This window comes from Procambarus clarkii, chromosome 48 (assembly GCF_040958095.1).
Source record: "Procambarus clarkii isolate CNS0578487 chromosome 48, FALCON_Pclarkii_2.0, whole genome shotgun sequence".
NCBI classification, from domain to species: Eukaryota; Metazoa; Arthropoda; class Malacostraca; order Decapoda; family Cambaridae; genus Procambarus; species Procambarus clarkii.
Window position 1 is genome coordinate 16,609,966 of NC_091197.1, and position 16,233 is coordinate 16,626,198.

The 16,233-nt window shown below is 38.7% G+C and overlaps 1 protein-coding gene across 1 annotated transcript in view; it reads left to right on the plus strand.

Moving 5' to 3' along the window:
* The first annotated feature begins 2,813 nt into the window (after positions 1 to 2,813).
* Positions 2,814 to 16,233, plus strand: part of LOC123764919 (lipase 3) — a 59,548-nt gene continuing 46,128 nt past the window's right edge. The window contains exon 1 of the mRNA XM_045753116.2: positions 2,814 to 2,940. The gene's annotated coding sequence lies outside the window, so the exon portion shown is untranslated. The remainder of the gene's footprint in view (positions 2,941 to 16,233) is intronic.

Below are 16,233 nucleotides of genomic sequence, written 5' to 3' on the forward strand. Positions count from 1 at the left end.
TTTTATAGTAAATCGTCAGTTGTATCCTCTGATTTTTGTCTGTAGGGATAACGTTTCTATTAACAATATCTTTCAGGACCCTTTCCTCTGTTTTATGAGCTGTGGAAAAGAAGTTCATGTAAAATAGTCTAATAGGGGGGTATAGGTGTTGTGTTAGTTGTCTCTTCAGAGGTTGCATGGCGTTTCACTTTCCTTCTTATGATGTCTTCGACGAAACCATTGGAGAAGCCGTTGTTGACTAGGACCTGCCTTACCCTACAGAGTTCTTCGTCGACTTGCTTCCATTCTGAGCTGTGGCTTAGAGCACGGTCGACATATGCGTTAACAACACTCCTCTTGTACCTGTCTGGGCAGTCGCTGTTGGCATTTAGGCACATTCCTATGTTCGTTTCCTTAGTGTAGACTGCAGTGTGGAAACCTCCGCTCTTTTCCATGACTGTTACATCTAGAAAGGGCAGCTTCCCATCCTTTTCCATCTCGTAAGTGAAACGCAGCACGGAACTCTGCTCAAATGCCTCTTTCAGCTCCTGCAGATGACATCTGCAGGTCAGGTACAAGAGGAGTGTTGTTAACGCTTATGTCGACTGTGCTCTTAGCCACAGCTCAGGATGGAAGCAAGTCGATGAAGAACTCTGTAGGGTAAGGCAGGTCCTAGTCAACAACGGCTTCTTCAGTGGTTTCGTTGAAGACATCATAAGTAGGAAGGTGAAACGCCATGCAACCTCTGAAGAGACAACTAACACAACACCTATACCCTCTATTAGACTATTTTACAGGACCTTCTTTTCCACAGCTCATAAAACGGAGGAAAGGGTCCTGAAAGATATTGTTAATAGAAACGTTATCCCTACAGACAAAAATCAGAAGATACAACTGACGATTTACTATAAAACCAAAAAAAACGGCCAACCTACTCATGAGAAACTCTCCAGACACAAAGCAGAACGCTTTAAAAGAGACCAACGTCGTCTATGCCATCAAATACCCACTCGGGGACTGTAAGCCTCAAAGAACTCGGTATATAAGCAAGACAACAACATCTCTTTCCAGGCGATTAACGATGCATAAGCAAAAGGGCTCCATTAAGGAACATATAATCTCTTCCCACAACCAGACCATCACCAGAGAAATCTTAGCAAACAACACAGAAATCATCGATAGATACAGCGACAGCAGGCGGCTTGACATCTGCGAGGCACTACACATCAAGAAGTCAACACCAGCAATCAACAGCCAATTAATGCACAACTATATTCTACCCACTTCAAGACTCCGCTCCAATATAGAAGCATCAAGAAGTATGGGCCAATAGACCCTTTTGCAGTTACTTCCATCCTTACCTTCAATTTACCCAATTAATACCCATTCTTTCGTGTTCCGTTCTGTGTTGAAAGTTTTGTTCACCTCATCCAAAACTGTTGTAACATATCACCTCACCCAAATGCAGGTATATAAGATGAAAGCTGTTTAAATTAGAGCATAGTAGAACTCTGTTTAGTGTTTGCAGGTTATAGTTGTGTGTGTGTAAACTAAAGTCTTTGAAAATGTAATAAGTTATTACGAATCGCGTTCAAGTGTCGCGTCAGACTAGAAATAAAAATGAATTTTGGAGAATTGATTTTTCAATTACCATCGACAGTGAAAAGAAACATAAGAAATATTGAGAAAATTCGTGTTAGAATTATTAATCTTACTTTTTCGTCCATTTTTTAATATATATATATATATATATATATATATATATATATATATATATATATATATATATATATATATATATATATATATATATATATATATATATAATATCCTTCTGAAGATGTAATAATATACGTATGTACTTAAGGAAATTCTTGTTTCATTTTTCCTCCGTGGTCTGACACTGTCTCATTTTTTATCACGTTTCTATTTTTCGTGATTTACACACACACACACACCACACACACACACACACACACACACACATATATATATATATATAATATATATATGCGTATATATATTATATTATATATATTATATATATAATATAATATAATATAATATATATATGCGTAGGGTTACAGAGCAGGAGAGGCATAGCTCACTAGGAAATTTCTTGAGTGAAAGACAATTACTGTAACCATTGATGACTCAGCAGTTGCAGCACTGCCCAAGTGAATCACTTTCACTCTCGCTGGTTTACCGCGCCTCGCTCCACGCCGGACCTGGCGAGTGGCCGCACTTCATGTAACTTATTGGCTATAAAGAGGAATTTCCCCTGCAGTCATAGAATGGCAAACATTCATGACGGTGGTGAGAGATAATGTACCGCAAAAGTCCGCGCAGTCGGTTGAGTACTGAAAGATCCCGGGTCGATTCATGCGGCAGGTGAGAGTTGTTTCAGCACGTTTTCGTGTACCAGTTGCCTCTGTTCACCTAGCAGTAAACAAGTATCCAAGTGTTAGGAAATTGTCTTGGTCTGCATCCTGGGAAAGGTCAATAGTTGGCCCAAACGGACCATTTTTAGCAATTAGTCTTCCTGTCCCAAGTAATGGAAAACCGTTTAACCATGTTAGAATAGGGGAGCAAATCTTGTTACAGAAAGATAATGATATATTCGTGCCCTTGCTTCTAGGTTATGTTTTATGAAACCTCTTATTTCTTATTTAACCAGTCTCACTTTTTAGTTTAGTTTATGTTTACTATTCTCCTTTTCATTTTTTTCTTCTCTCCTTTTATCTCATTTCTTCCTCCTCTCCATGTTCTTGTTCCAACACGTGTAGCTTTCCATTCTTCCCACCCATAGCCCTTTCGTTCGATTCTTCCTGCTCAGATTTGACCGTTGCGCATACTGGGGCCTCGCGAGAGAAGGTAGAAGTGTATTGCAAACCTGTTTGTTCTTCCCACGGCCAGCCACAGCCACGCCTGGTAAACAAGAAAGTTTCTCCACGACATCAGGTGAGAAAACAGTTTCTCTTACGCCAAACACTTGTTATTTTACGCTAAAACACTTGTTATTTTACATTCGTTATCATGGTCTTTAACACCTGGTTCATGCGTTCTTACACAAGGATTCTTGCTTTCTTACAGCAGCACTTATATAAAATATATTTTACATCAGGTCTCTTACACCAAGTTACTTTACATAAGGTTTCTCTAGAACTCTTACTTAAAGTCTCTCATACCTGATCACATACCTTGGGTATCTTACAAAATGTCCATTACGCCAGATCTCTTGAACCAGGTCTTTTACATCAGGTCCTTTTACATAAGGCTTCCATCACCGTAAAAGGTGTAAAAAGTCTTACATCTCTTACACAACGTCTCCTAATCCAGGCCATTTACAACATTTCTCTTACACAGTTCCTCTATACACCAGGTATCTTACAGCACAAGGCGAAGCTTGAAAAAGTTCTGAGATATGCCACTAGGCTAGTCCCAGAGCTAAGAGGCATGAATTACGAAGAAAGGCTGCGAGAAATGCATCTCACGACACTAGAAGACAGAAGAGTAAGGGGAGACATGATCACTACCTACAAAATTATCTAGAGGAATTGACAGGGTAGATAAAGATAAACTGTTTAACACGGGTGGTACGCGAACAAGGGGGGACACGTGGAAACTGAGTACCCAAATGAGCCACAGGGACGTTAGATGAACTTTTTCAGTGTCAGAGTAGTTAACAGATGGAATGCATTAGGCAGTGATGTGGTGGAGGCTGACTCTATATAGAGTTTCAAATGTAGAGATGATGGAGCCCAGTAGACTCAGGAATCTGTACATCAGTTGATTGACAGTTGAGAGGTGGGACCAAAGAGCCAGAGCTCAACCCCCGCAAGCACAATTAGGTGAGTACAATTAAGTGAGCACCAATCTCTAAGTATCAGGTCTCGTATACCAATCCTCAAGACACCTAGTCTCTAATATAAGGTCTCTTACACAAGATCACTTACATATGGGCATTGTCATGATGATGTGTAAAGTTACCTGAATATAAGAACATAATAGATGTAACTGCTCAAGGTAAACCCATTATGTTAGGTAGCTCATATCCTTATGTATTATACTATCCTATACTAAAATACAACACGAAACAATAAATGCAAATTGAATAGTTAAGATTAAGATAATACCTTGGTAAATTCCGTTTTCTCTGTGTGTGCTGCTGTAGCTGACACCGCAGTTCGTCTATTAATGTTTTGTTGTTGTCATCGTACTCCTGTCTGTGAGTTTTCTGTTATTTGCTTTGAGATTGTAAATTAACATGATCACTGTCTTTTTCCATCTGGTGTCAGAGTCTCAGTGTGTCCTAGAGTGACTACATGGAATTCCTAGAGCAGGATTCCAATGTGTCCTGGAGTGACCACTTGGTGTCCTAGAGCAGGGTTCCAATGTGTCCTGGAGTGACTACATGGTGTCCTAGAACAGGGATTTTCAAACTGCTGGTCACTATTCTTTAGTTGGTTGCAAAATAAATAAAATCGGTCGCTACAAACGAACAAAATCCCCCAAAATAAGCAAGTGAAAGCGAAAAATAATTCGTACTCATCACTCATCATTGCAATTTGCTAGGCTGATGGTACGCTTGTTGGCATGCGATTGGTTAGGAATTGCAGCATATTAGTAGTTCATTTACTCTGAAGAATGACTTGCAGGAATTAAACTTTTAATCATTTTGGATTAAAGTTAAAAGGAAAATTTCAACTTTTAAGTAAAAAAGCTATTTTGATACTATGAACTTTTACTACAGCTTACTTGTGAAACTACGATTTTCCGCTTTAACTCAATTAAAAATGAAAAGTAAAAACCAGCTCAACACGGCACCAGATATGAGTGTAGCATTGTCTTCCTGTGTTCCGAATTTAAATCAACTACTTACAAACAAACAAGCACATCCTTCTCATTAAATGTCCGAAACGCTGTGCGTATTAGTGCCTTTAGGCATAGTATATATATACCTGCTCTATATAGAAATCCAACATTCTCTTTGTAACTCATTTTGTATGTATGTACTTTTCGCTGAGTAAACATTATTATTATTATTATAAATAATGTGTTTAATATATTGTTTATTTCTTTGCGCTGGAATTACATACCAAATGTTAATTTTGATTTTTCAATATTCTTCCTAAAAATAGAAACATGCAGTTTAATGGAAGATTCCATCCTTAAATATGCATTTATCATATGTCTGTAGTAAATAAACGAATAATTCAGAGAGTGTGTTTCTGATTTATTACACACATACATACTGGGACGCAATACAAAAATGGGTTCTTGCTATGGGTTGCAGTTAAAAAAAGATAAAAAAAAAATACTGCCCTTGTGTGACTCCATGGGTGTCTTAGAGGTACCCCACTGTGTCCTAGAGTGACATCATAGAATACAACAGTTACCACCCATGAGTGTCCTAGAGATACCCCATTGTGTCCTAGAGTGATACCATGAAATTCTAGAGCTATAATGTCATTTTTACATTTAAACTTTTCTAGTTTATTCCCTTAACTTTTCGTTCTGTTTTTCTCGAAATTCTTAAGATTAATATCACATTTACACAAACAAAACACACAAACGTGATACATATTTAAATGAGAGAGTCAATTGGAGCAATAAATCACTTAATTGCTCCTATTTATTTTCTCAATATCACCCTTGTTGTATACTTTGTTTTATCCCTTGACCTGTATTACACGACTTGATAGTAGTCTTGGACGGACCGAAACCTCGTCGCTTCTTTATTTTCTGATGTGGGAATTGGATATAGTTTCCTTGATCTTAAACTGCAAATGGAGGCTAACAAGGAGGAGATAAAGCTCAAGAATAACAACAGATAATTTATTATTAACACTTTTACTTATGGATCGCAGCAATCTGTTGTATTTCGTGCTCTTAAACGCTTGTTGAGAGGCGTGATCAAAGATCCGAAGCTCATCCCACGTAACGACAATTTGTTGTGTACTGTTTTCTTGTGTTAGCTCTCTATTAATTAATAATAAATCCTAGATTCCTGTCGTACAATGATCTCTAATTTCAACATTATTTGGTTGAGTTACAGTTACAATGTTTTTGTTTCCCTCACCTGTGAGGGTTTACGATTTTCCATCACCCTAAAAACTTCTGGGCCTTTAACTGGTTTCCGTAATTTCCAGACCTTTACTGGGTGAATTGGTTGAAAAATATGATCAGAAAACTGCCAAGCACGCCTCCTATTGGGGAAGTTTCAACCTTCACTCAGATATCTTTGTCATTTATATCACTAGGCGCCATTTCAAAGCAAATTCGCATTTAACGCAAAACCAAATAAACGATCAGCCTTTTGAAGGAAAGTGAGTTTATGATTCTAAATTCAGGCACGGTAAACCTGTTTTCGGTGTTCGAGTCGACCTGGCTCTTCTAATCCACTTTTTCTACTATAACTTTCATCAAGTCTAGGTACAGAGCTGAAGAAAAAACTATCCAATTTCAGAACGTTTATGAAAGGAAATATTTGTGTCACTTTGAACGTTTAATTGTGCAATACTAAATTGAGTATCACACCATTTTATTATGTTGATGAATTCCGTTCACACATACACCTAATAGTTTTTTTTTTACAATTACCATATTTTCATTTAATTTATTCTAAAGTTGTTTTGTTTTACAGTGTATCAATCTAAACTACTATGTTTTCACGTGTAACAGTCTAAGCTCAAAGATTATCATATTTTACAGTGTTTCAGCCATCATTGATGGCAGTTAATAGCCTGAAACCATCGTTAACAAGATTGCTTAAATATTTTATTCAATACTGCATAAACTTTGTGTTAAGTGACGAATTAAATTTACTGATCTTTACTATAGGAAAGCCGGGACTCACGATCATTCTCGAGCTTTTCATTGAAATCTTTCTGGTGTTGCCACTTACAGGCAAGTGTAAAGTAATCTGCTTGCAGATTATCTCATTCATGCCTTCTTGCTATCTAAACCTGACGTTTGTTATGACCCCATTCACGTCTTCTTGCTATCTACACCTGATATTTGTTATGATCCCATTCATGTCTTCTTGCTATCTGAACCTGATGTTTGTTATGACCCCATTCATGTCTTCTTGCTATCTAAACCTGATGTTTGTTAAAGGTTTACTTCCACCTGAGGACTCGGTTCGTTTTCTTGTGTATGTGTACCCGGAAGTTAGGCACCTCCTGTTTGTGACATTCTGGAAGAACGTCAGTGGCCAGACTTTATGGGGAACTTCAGTGAACACAACAGACCTTCCGTGATCGACAATGCGGAACCTAATTATTTATCTCTATTGCATGTGTTATCTCGAGGATGTAAAATTAAAATCTAAGACGAGGGTAATGCTTGATGACTAAGACATTCATTCTTAATAACATTTTAGCGTCATGCTTTTTAATAACGGAACAGTTTCTTTTAACAAATCAAGATTTTATTTAACTGTGAAAACGTATCAGAGAGTTTTGTCATTTTTTAAGGAACCTAACGTATTTATATATATTTTGTGTAGTTGATAAATGATATAAATTACTCCCCTATTTCTCAAGATAAGGTAATCAGGAGAAAGAACTAAGCCATTACGACTATACAGCATTTAGAAGGAATGAGAATACACATTTGGGATGGGAAGGGGGAAATGAATGGTGCCCAACTAATTGTACGGTCGGGGATTGAACAGCCGACTTGCATTAAGGAAGACCGTCGCTTCTACTTCCTCAAGTGTTCCTACAAATAAATCATACACGTTTTAACATATCTATGTATCTCGATTATCTTTTTATGTTGACAAGAAGCAATATGATTTTAATTGATGAATTGTATACTACAAACTGATGTAAATATATAAATCAGTATATTAAATGCATGCAATTTTTTCGATAATTTTGCCGACCACTTGGGATGGACGGTCTCGAGCGACGGTCTCGCTTCATGCAGGTCGGCGTTTAATCCTCGACCGTCAAAGTGCTTGGGCACCATTCCTTCCCAGTCCCATCCCAAATCCTTATCTTCATCCGTTTCAAGTGTCATATGTGGTTTGATCAACATTCTTCAGTCACGTTATTGTGACTCATCACCTGCAAGTGCTATATAGTTTGCAATTATTGTTGGCCTCTGATGTTTAACGAAACATTCTGAAGCATTGACGAAATTCTCGGAATTTTGAAATGACGCGATGATATTTTTTGCCCTTCGTGTTCTCGTCTGGTAAGCGAAAGTCAACACCCACATATATCATGTTTTTACTCACAATTGCTTTCCCCTTTTTCAACACTATTTTAAGAATTTTGAAATGTTTGCGTTAGATACGTTTTCACGTGCGTTATTTCCGTACATTAACTACTTTAACATGCGTTACTTCCCTTCAACAGCTGTTTAAAGCAGCTGGTGAAGGGAAGTAACGTATGCTAATGTAGCTGATGAAGGGAAGTAACACATTTAAAACAGCTGGAGAAAGGAAGTAGCGCATTTTAACATGCGTTACTGTAACGTATCGGAAAAATGCAGGGATGTGGAATAACATGAAGTGAGGACGAGTGATAGATGGCAATGAGGAAGAGTGAGGGAGAGTCATGGAAGAAGAGTGGGGGAGAGTCGGAGAGGAAGAGTGGGAGAGAGTCAACGAGGAAGGGTAGTCAGGTGAAAGGGAACGTTTATAAAGTGAAAGTGGGATACAATGTAGACTTAAAGAGAAAAGTAGGGGTAGAGCAGGATGAGCAGATGATGAGTGGAAAGAGTTATAATCTGGAGAAAAAATAATCTTCAGAGGACAAGTAATGTTGTTCACTCTACCTTTTCCTTTATCATAAGACAAGAAATGAACCAATGATCTTAGGTTATCAGATTTAAGATAATTAAACGAATCTTAAAAGAGCTTATTTATTTATTATATATTGCATGGATAAATATATTCACATTGACTATTCCCATATCACCACTAATACAAAATTAGAGTCACCAGCCAAGAATTGAGAGCAATACAGCTGATTGCCGTACATTACTACGGCAATCACTACACATCAAATAATTTTGAGGAACAAAATATATCAACCTAACAATCAAACTCACCAAGGTCTCTGAGTATAAGTTGGTTAGAGAGGCGATGGGGGGGGGGGGGGGGGGGTAAGACCAACAGTCAGTCTCCGCCGGCCTGGGACAGGCCTGTGTAGACATGGCCTGCTAGTGCTGGACCCTCTCTCGTGTAGCGAGTCTCCTTTCAATCATCTACTCTCTATGTACAATTGCTTGGATATTTAAGAAGGAACCCAGGAGCTAAGCCCTACCTAACAGAAGATAATTGCTTGGATATTTAAGAAGGAACCCAGGAGCTAAGCCCTACCTAACAGAAGATAGTCTATGGCTATCTTCCTACTACACCTAGAAAGCGGATTGTTTGATGGAAAAGACACAGGCAACCGCCTGCAATTACAGCTTAGCAGAGATGCAAGGTCACGTGATCAGCCCTAACCTCTGCCAGACTTATGAACATTAACACTCTGAAGGTATGACCTTTGTAATGTCCAGGAGCTTGACAGATAATCGCCACCCAATTTCTTATGTGAACTGATTCTACTTCTTTCAGTGAACGCTTACATAATTCCATTTATGGTGTACCATTACTTCCCCTCGATATATGATTTTAAACGCGTTACTTCCCTTTCGCCAGTTGTTTTCAGACGCGTTACTTCCCTTCACCAGCTATATTCACATAGGCTCCTTGTTTTCATGAGTTACTTTCACACACTTTTTTTCCGTTAATCAGGTAATGATCACGTTTATGTAAAAATCTAATCATGTTTCAAACTATTCCCAAGACAAAATCACTAGTATTGTCAATTTATGAAGTATATATACGGCCTTTCTCTGCAGACACGGTCTAACACACCTGTTGTCTCAACCGTATTTTGCCGGATTTCTGAATGTTGTATTGTAGATTAAAATATTTGTTCTGACATATAAAGGTCACTTATCGCTCAATCATACCAGAGTAATGGTTAAATACCAATTGGGACTTATACCAATGGGACTCTTATACCAATGGGACTGTTCAATTTTCCGGAATCTAAGTAAAATGAGACAGGTTTTCGGATAAATTTGTTCATTAGTGATTTGCTGTTGGTAATGATTTCGGTGTAGAGTCGCTTGTTGGAAAATTATTTGCTGTAAAACTTAATATTCTTCCGGAACCTGTTCGTAGAGAATGGTAGAGAGCCAGCAGCCTGTCGCCAGGCAGCACTATGTAATACTGAGGCACAAGACATTAGGATAGAGGCAGTAAGCTAAATGGAAGGGACTGTAACGGTCAGAATATTTATAGTGCAAAAAGAGCACTTGTCTTCAATTTATTTTTCAACGAGTAATAAGGTCCTGGCAATAATGATACCTTGTAAGGTGATCATGGTACACCCTGGATGAAGGCTTGTAAAGTGTAGTAGTCGCAGGTGTTCATGGTACACCCTGGGCAAAGGCTCGTACAGGGCCTTCAACTCTTTGGTGAAGGCACATACAGTGTAGTAGATGCAGGTGTTTATGGTACTCCCTGGATGGAAGTCGTACAGTATAATGCATGCAGTGATTCCTCGTACCTATGTAGCGGATGGAGATGTTCATGTTACACCATGAGTGGAGCTTCTCGTACAATGTAGCGGATAAAGTTGTTCATAGTACACCTTAGATGCAGCCACTAGTACTCAGAGTGAGCATGTCCTTTTCTAGGTGACTATCTCCCCACAAGCAATAATTACCTGTATGATTGTACCTCCGCAGCCAGATTTATAGTCTCTTCTCATTAAATTCATAGCCTGTATTCCGTCTTTTCGTAATAAATTATAATAAATTAAAATCTTTGCTTATTGCAAGCTTTTCGGCATATTATATACTAGGCAAAAGTTCTAAAGGGTGTGTTCTTTGGAGTTGATTCCTGTGAAGACTGATTGACTGTTGTGTAGTTTTATGACAATATGTAAATATTTGTATCCAGTCGCAGTGTCCCAGGTTATGCAACTTATTAATGTACAGTTTTGCTGTTAATTAAACTACTTCTAGAATATAAATGTTGGGAATTTTGTTCTGAAATTTAAGAGATGTAAATAAATGATGTTTATATCATATATATAAAGCAAACAATTAAAACAGAACTGACAAGGTTAAGAGGAAGAAAAGTTCAGAAATGAGGAAAAATAAGTGAAGAATGAAAATACAGTAGAGGGTAAGTCACCTTTGAATTGCCTTGGACCGTGCCAAGCGAGCGTAACCTACTTTCTAACCTGTTGTTGATCCACCTCCTCACCGGCGGCCGAGGAGGCGAGTGAGCTCAGTCATTCCCTTCCCACCTTCGCTACCGAATATTCCAGTCGCGTCAACCGGCAATAGTCACTCTTATTTTTCCTCATAAACCATATACCTGACCGCATCAAGGAGTCGGGCAACTCCTAAACATATTACATGTTTCTCATAAGCCATTGAATATCACAACAAAGCATCAGGAACTTCCCTGTCACTTTATACGCTCCTCACGAACTCTACCACCCAGATCAAGGTCCCGGGTACTTAACTCGTTACATGCTCCTCGCGAACTCTACGACCTTGATCAAGGTTCTGAGGACTTCCCTAACCCATTACATGCTCGTCACAGACCCTTCAGTACTACAACAAGGAACCAGGAATTTCGTCAACACTTAGTTCGTTTCTCATGAATCATTCCAACACGGTTCAAGGTGCCACGATCGTGTTCTTGCAGTTGCATTCGACGTCTCACTGAACTGAGGGTGACGGGGCCGGCAACACATCAGACCCATGTGAGACCACCACCACCTCAACACCCGTCAAGTCAACTCTCTACCTCAGTGAGTTCTCTCTCGCCACGCGGTGTGACTTTGTTTGTTGCTTGAAAACTGCTTTTATTTTCTGTTGCTAATAATTTGTAGATTGCTGTGAAAAGAAGAATGGATACGAAATAACATTACATATATATGAAATATAGTTAACTGAATGATGATTAGCGCAGTTACATATGGCTGCAGAGACTGGGTGCTGCATTTGTTTTAGAGCGCCGTTGAAATAAAAAGAAAACGTTCAGAAACGAGATCAAAAGTGTTGCATGATCCTCCAGTCGTGGATGACATACACCTCATTAGAAGTGAGAAAAATATGTTAAATGTGATAACTCTAAACGAAGTGTTAATATCCAAAGTAGAGAGACAGAATGAAACCAAAGCAAATAGCTCTCTACTTATTAAATGATAATTATTTTAACGAAATGCAAGAAAAAATGTGTTTCTGAACGAAAATTAGTGATTTTTTCTGCCTACGTTTGTGAGATACGGTGCTCGAGAAACTAATGAGATATTAAATTATTGCCAAAACTATTGAAAAATCTGTGTGAATCTTCACTAATTAGAAAACACGTCTAGAAGTAATTTGTAAACACAAAGGCATATCTTATTTACCTGAAATCTGATCAGTGTAATATTGTGCCTGAAAATACAGTACAATAATTACCTGCTGTAACACGCATTTGCAATAAATCGCATTAGAACTTGTACAGCTTTGTAAAGAATTAGTGAATTTTCACGGATATACTGCAAAACAAGGTAAGCTTTATGAAGCATGCACAGAACCCGTGATTAGTATTGAGGTTTAATTGTTTATGGATTCTGCTTTGCTGTAGTTTGACTTTGTGCTTGCATGCGTGTGCGTATCTCCAAGTATGGATACACACTTCTATAATGTGTACGTAATTCAATGATTTTTATAAATTTGGTTGCTTGCAAATATGTATATATGAATATGTACCAGTGAGGAGTAGAGGTGTCATAGGCCCAATCAGAGAGCACTGTCTGAACATCAGAGTTCCACAGCTGTTCAACACCCTCCCAGCAAGCATTAGAAATATTGCTGGAACAAAGGTGGATGTATTCAAGAGTCAATTAGATATGTTTTTGCAAGAAGTGCCGGACCAACCAGGCTGAAGTGGATATGTGGGCCTGCGGGCCACTCAAATCAACAAACAGCCTGTTGGACTAGGTTATCACAAGTCGAGCCTTACCTCAGACTGAGCTCGGAGAGTAGAAAAACTCACAGAACTATCTCCAGTTATATTCCAGGTATCCAATTTATTGTACAAGATTACATAATTACAAAACGTGGCCTTAACACATACACAACACAACGAATACAAGTAAAATGATATATACGCCAATGGGAAACATTAATAAATGACACAGACAGAATCGATCATTGTTGCAAGTCAAACACTTCTTCGAATTCCTGTGACGTTGGACTCGTCCCCAAGATGTAACCGGCATTTCCCCTTTGAATTGTGGCACTAAGGCGCTGGAACAAGAAACTTTTCGCTCTCTGGTCTTTTGTAGCGCCAATTAATTTTTATTTAGGAATTTTCCCAATTCCTTTAGGAACTTTAATGTACATTTTCACCACGAAAAGAGGGTATCCAAACCGATTGGAACAAAGCTGTAGCAGTGTGCCAGACCTCTGCATCTGATGGCTCTCTGCATTATCCTGAAAGAAGCAGCGCCGCCCCCTTCGCTTGTGCTGTAGTGGAGGTAGGTACTGGCCAGTGTGGAAGCGCATGTGTAGTCCCACACCACTTGCTTATCATCCTTCCAAGGAAGCAAGGTGACCCCGTCTAGGCGCTTCAGAGGTTCGTTGAGTCTGAATAAGTGCTGGGTTCGTTGAGTCTGAATAATTCTTTGTGCTGTGCTGTGGCGAGGCCCCTCTTGATGTTGTTGTTGACGTCTTTGTCTTGCAATCTTACACTGTGATTAACGACATACCAGACCATGACGACCATATTGGTCTGCCATCGCAATTCCGCAGATGCACCTATGTTCGGTAAGGATGAATGCGGCCAGGTGAAGGGCAACTCCAGTGCGGAGAGCGTCATGATTGAGGCGAGTTCCCAGGGCTGCTGCTGCTGTTGTTGTTATAGATTCAGCTACTCGGAACAAGTTCCAAGCACCACGGGCTATGGTGAGCCCGTGGTGGACTTACCTGGCACAGGAGCGGGACAAGTAGCACGGGATATGGTGAGCCCGTAGTGGACTTACCTGGCACAGGAGCTGTGCTGAAACCCAAGGCTGCATTGGCCACAGCAAATATATAATCCCGGCGTGGGGGTGCTGTTACCGCTAGGAGGCGGGCTTCGTTTTCAGCATATACGCTTTCAAGCATTATATATATATATATATATATATATATATATATATATATATATATATATATATATATATATATTTATATATGTCGTACCTAGTAGCCAGAACACACTTCTCAGCCTACTATGCAAGTCCCGATTTGCCTAATAAGCCAAGTTTTCCTGAATTAATATATTTTCTCAAATGTTTTTCTTATGAAATGATAAAGCTTCTCATTTCATTATGTATGAGGTCAATTTTTTTTATTGGAGTTAAAATTAACGTAGATATATGACCGAACCTAACCAACCCTACCAAACCTAACCTAACCTAACCTATCTCTATAGGCTAGGTTAGGTTAGGTAGGCGAAAAAGTTAGGTTAGGTTAGGTTAGGTAGGTTAGGTAGTCGAAAAATCATTAATTCATAAATACTTGGCTTATTAGGCAAATCGGGCCTTGCATAGTAGGCTGAGAAGTGCGTTCTGGCTACTAGGTACGACATTTTATATATATATATATATATATATATATATATATATATATATATATATAATATATATATATATATATATATATATATATATATATATATATATATGTCGTACCTAGTAGCCAGAACGCACTTGTCAGCCTACTATGCAAGGCCCGATTTGCCTAATAAGCCAAGTTTTCATGAATTAATTGTTTTTCGACTACCTAACCTACCTAACCTAACCTAACCTAACTTTTTCGGCTACCTAACCTAACCTAACCTATAAAGATAGGTTAGGTTAGGTTAGGTAGGGTTGGTTAGGTTCGGTCATATATCTACGTTAATTTTAACTCCAATAAAAAAAAATTTACCTCATATATAATGAAATAGGTTGCTTTATCATTGCATAAGAAAAAAATTAGAGAAAATATATTAATTCATGAAAACTTGGCTTATTAGGCAAATTGGGCCTTGCATTGTAGGCTGAAAAGTGAGTTCTGGCTACTAGGTACGACATATATATATATATAATATATATATCGTACCTAGTAGCCAGAATGCACTTCTCGGCCTACTATGCAAGGCCCGATTTGCTTAATAGGCCAAGTGATTTTATTTTCAAACAATTGTTTCCATTTTTTTTATTTTAAATATTATTATTATATTATATTAAGAACATAAATTATTGACTTAGTTATGTTGGTTTAAGTTAGGTTAAGATAGCTTAGGTTAGGTAAGGTACGTTGGTTAGGTTCAGTCATATATCTACATTAGTTTTAACTCAAATAAAAAAAATGAACTCACATATAAGGAAATGGATTGCTTTATCATTTCATAAGAAAACAAATTAGAAAAATACATAAATTCAGGAAAACTTGGCTTATTAGGTAAAATGTGCCATGCGTAGTAGGCCAAGTACTGCGTTCTGGCTACTAAGTACAGCATATATATGAAGATGCAGGGAGCGGGACAGGGCTGGAGGAGCCAAAGGACTGGACTTAGTATCTCCAGCAAACTTAAACAGCTGCTACGGGTTGCATCCTGGGGATGTGTATACTCACCTAATTGTGCTTGCGGGGATTGAGCTCTGGGTCTTTGGTCCCGCCTCTCAACAGTCAATCGACTAATGTACAGGTTCCTGAGCCTACTGGGCTCTATCATATCTACACGTGAAGCTGTGTATGTAGTCAGCCTCCACCACATCACTTCCTAATGCATTCCATTTGTCTACTACTCTGACACTGAAAAAATTCTTTCTAGCGTCTCTATGGCTCATTTGGGCACTCAATTTCCACCTGTGTCCCCTTGTGCGTGTGCCCCTTGTGTTAAAAAGTCTGTCTTTATCTACCCTATCAATTCCTCCGAGAATCTAGCATGTGGTGATCCTCTAACTCTTCTGTCTTCCAGCGAAGTGAGGTTTAATTCCCGTAGTCTCTCCTCGTGGCTCATACCTCTCAGCTTGGGTACTAGTCTGGTGACAAACCTTTGAACCTTTTCCAGTTTAGTCTTATCCTTGACTAGATATGGACTCCGTGCTGGGGCTGCATACTCCAGGATTGCCCTGACATATGTGGTTTACAAAGTTCTGAATGATTCCTTACACAAGTTTCTGAATGCCGTTCTTATGT